Raw genomic sequence first — 3,800 nt, 5'->3', positions numbered from 1 at the left:
CCACCCACACACACACACCCCACACACCACACACACACACCACACACACACATCAGACACACACCACACACACCACACACACACAACACACACACACAGCACACACACTCACACACACACACTCACACACACCACACACACACACACACACCACACACCACACACACACACCACACACACACCACACACACACCACACACACCACGCACACACACACCACACACACCACAGACACCACACACACACCACACACACCACACACACACACCACACACACACGTACACTGTTTTGTAGGATTTGGATCCAGTGTGTATCACTTTATAACTTGGTGTTTGTCTTTTCACTTCGTAGATTGTGAACCATTTTGCATTGTAATAGATCTATGCGCGCCATCATTTTAATAGCTTTATGATATTTCGTAGAATCCCTTATTGTCAAATATTTCAAATACTGAATAATTAGCTCCCTGCTGTGGGGCGTTAGCTTCCAAGTGTTCACCGCAATGAGCAGCACTGAACCGAAAAAATAAAATAAAATCCCCGAGGCTCCCCGACCTCGCTGCCTATTTCCTCCGGGACATGCTCAGCCGTGGACTGCGGGCCCTGGGTGCACATTTCTAGGACTTCTGTCAGCGTTGCCCAGCTGCCCTCCTGAAAGTCATACCTGTGTCCAGGCCCCCACAGCGGAGGGCGCGGGCTGGGCACTCCCTCCAGCGGCCTGGTCCTGCGAGGGGACCCGGGGCCATTAGAATCAAGCCCTCCTCTCCCCTCCCCGGCCCGAAGGCCCCTGGCAGGCCATCTGCAGGCGGGGGCAGGTCACCGATGCCACTGGGCGTGGCCATGGCCGCACCCTGACCCCCGTTCCCACTGGGCGCTTGTTCTCAAGGCCGGGTGCCCACACCTGTGACGGCAGTGAGCTTGTGAGTTATCGGCAGCCTCATTTCCCTCCACAGCTCCTACGGCGGGAACAGATGCACGCACGTCTGAGGCAGTCATGCGGCAAGAGACTTTGGGGCCAATCCTTCCCGTCCTGACAGCGTGTAATCGAGGTGAAGCCATAAATTTTATAAACAAGAACAAACGACCCTTAGCAACATATGTCTCGGATGTCTGCTCGACCTTCCAAGGTGATCGTAATAAAGGCACCGGCTCGCCGAGGATTCGGGCCTCGGGAGCGTCCGGTGTGGGGGGGAGCCCCAGCCACCCCCAGGTCCTGGGTCAGCTGGACGCCTTTCTGCCATTGAATCAGTTCCCCAGGCTGCCTTCGCCCTGTGTCCCCTCAACTGGTGCGGCTTCCCCCGCTTCCCCGAGTGGCCGCTTGCAGTTCATGGCACTCTCTCCCCTCTGCCCCAGCTAATTGTCTGTCACGCCCTCATCACCACTGTCCCGAGATGCCCCCATCTGAGGATGGGGTCCTTGTCCTGGCTCTGCTGCTGCCCACGGGGAGGCCTCGAGCTGTCCGCCTCACTGTGGAGCGAAGACAGATCCAAGCTCAAATCCTAGTTTGGCCTGTTACTCGCTGTGTGACACTGGCCAAGGTGCCGTCTCCCTCAACATCCGTTTCTGCATCTGAAACAAAGATTCTAATATCCACCGGATGGGGCTGCTGTGGGATCAGTGCTAAGTGCACATGGAGGTTGCCCTCGGGTTGCCATGGTGATACGGTTTAAAGAGCTCTGCACATAGAAGAGTTCAATACATCCCACCTCATTATTATAAGCATCATCCTCATCCTCCTCCCAGAGGGCACTGCGTGATTCTGAGCAAGTGGCTTCACCCCTCTGAACCTCAGTTTCTTCCCCTGTGAAATGGGGAGAGCAGCCACACATACTGCATAGGGTTCTGAGAACTAAGAAGACATAAAAACCCAGCCAAGGGGTACAGCTGAGCGTGTAGCTAAGTGTTGAGTAAATGCTAGTCCTGGGGTTTGGAGGAGTAGAGCCCGATTTAAAACAAGATGTGTGACCTTGAGAAAGTCATTTATCTTCTCTGGGCCTCAGTTTCCTCATCTGTAAGTTAGGGATGATAGTAATAGTACCACCTTCCTGGGTTTTTGAAAGAGTAAAATGAACTACTATTGCATGTAAGCTGCTTAGCAACATGCCTGGACACACGCAGTGGTCAAACTGTGGCCATTATTAACATTTACTTACTAAATTCTCCTCTCTTGGCCTCAGTTCCCTCATCTGTAAAATGGGGCAATGATCTCTGAAATCGCTTTTGGCTGTCATTGCTCTGTGACCATCTCCTCTCCCTTCACTTTGGGGTGGTGTTTCTAGAGCCAGTCCCCTGTCTGACAGGGGCCAGACCCCCTGGAGGCCACCTGTCTCCCTGGCCTCAGCACGTCTAACCGCACTGAGACGCTGCTCAGCGTGCTCCGGGCTTCACCGGCCTGAGCTGTTAGAAAGTGCTTTGGAAAGGGTAACGTGATTCAACACCAATAGCTACTTTTTTTTTTTTAGCTGCTCCCTGTGCCAGGCCTACGGACTCACCCTGAGCCCTTGGAAGCTGGAGTCATCCCATTACAAACGGTGAGGACTGGGGCTCAGAGTGGTTGAACAGCTCACTCAAGGTGACTCAGTAAGAAGTGGCAGCCAGAACGTGAATTCCAACAGTAACAATGATAATAGTAATAGCAGCTCACATATGCCGGGGTTGGGGGGGGAGGTGCTAAGTCCTTTTAGGTATCACCTCATTAAACTCCCCAGTGGTCCTGTCGGGTAGATATTACAACAACCCCCCCGCCCTCCAATCTCGGTTTTGCTTTCCATGGTTTTAGTTACCCATGGTCAACCATGGTCCAAAAATATTAAATGGAAAATTCCAGGTATAATTCATAAATTTTAAATGGTGCATCCTTCTGAGTACATGAGCTCTCCTGCCGTCTTGGGACATCCCCAAGGTTCCTGGGCGCCCCAACCTGCCCGTCCCCTGCCTCTGCCTGGGCTCCTGCACCGCCTTCCGTGAGGGGCTCCCAGAGAAGAAAAGCAACAGGCCCAGGCGAGGACAGCCACCCGCTGGGCTGCAGAGGCGGGTCCGGCCCCTCGATGAAGAGGATCAGACCGGGCGGGCCGCATTGCCGCGGAGATTCCCGGGCCTGTCTGCAGGGAGGGGTGGGCCACAGCCCCAGGCACTGACGTATGGAGCATCCGTGCAGAATTTATGACACAAAGAATTGCGTTCAATTCAACTGAAATGCGCCTGGATCCTTAAAGGTTCAGTCGTGAGAACTGGGACCGAGCGACCAGACACTGGACGGGCCGTCGGGGAGGTGTGGGGGGAGGCGAGGGTGACACTGCGGCCGAGGGGGCTCAGACCGGGGACGTTTGTCACCGGGACGAGTTACCAGTTCGGGCTGCGAAAATCACTCGGTGAAAAACGCGCATTCACAGTGGCCATGGAATGTCAGCGAAGGGGAAGCAGGTGAGAAATGAGGCAGCAGAACCCACTGGTGCCTGGCACGGTTCTCGTGGCCCGGGCCCTGGTGAAGTGACTGTCCAGCGGCGGCTGGGCAACAGGAGCACGGGGCTGGGGGTCACAGACCACTTCCTGGGCCCGCATTTTGGTGCCGACTCCCTGAGACAGGTGGGCTCCTGTGAGCCTGTCCCCTCACCCGCAAAGCAGAGCACACACTGCCTCCTCGGGGGTGCGTGGGGTGTGAGGAGAGGCGGTCTGTGGAGATGGGGATGCTGAGGGCGTGAGAGGAGGCAGTCTGTGGAGATGGGGGTGCGTGGGGTGTGAGGAGAGGCAGTCTGTGGAGATGGGGGCCGGGCATGCAGTGGCCGGCACCATCAATATGG

At 55.5% G+C, this 3,800-nt stretch overlaps 1 protein-coding gene across 1 annotated transcript in view; it reads left to right on the top strand.

The window, feature by feature from the left end:
* The first annotated feature begins 810 nt into the window (after positions 1-810).
* The window catches only part of MVK (mevalonate kinase), a 34,812-nt gene continuing 31,822 nt past the window's right edge, over positions 811-3,800 (top strand). The window contains exon 1 of the mRNA XM_015568182.1: positions 811-815. The gene's annotated coding sequence lies outside the window, so the exon portion shown is untranslated. The remainder of the gene's footprint in view (positions 816-3,800) is intronic.

Source organism: Myotis davidii, unplaced genomic scaffold (assembly GCF_000327345.1).
Source record: "Myotis davidii unplaced genomic scaffold, ASM32734v1 scaffold803, whole genome shotgun sequence".
Taxonomy (NCBI): Eukaryota; Metazoa; Chordata; class Mammalia; order Chiroptera; family Vespertilionidae; genus Myotis; species Myotis davidii.
This window is presented reverse-complemented; position numbering and strand designations above follow the sequence as displayed.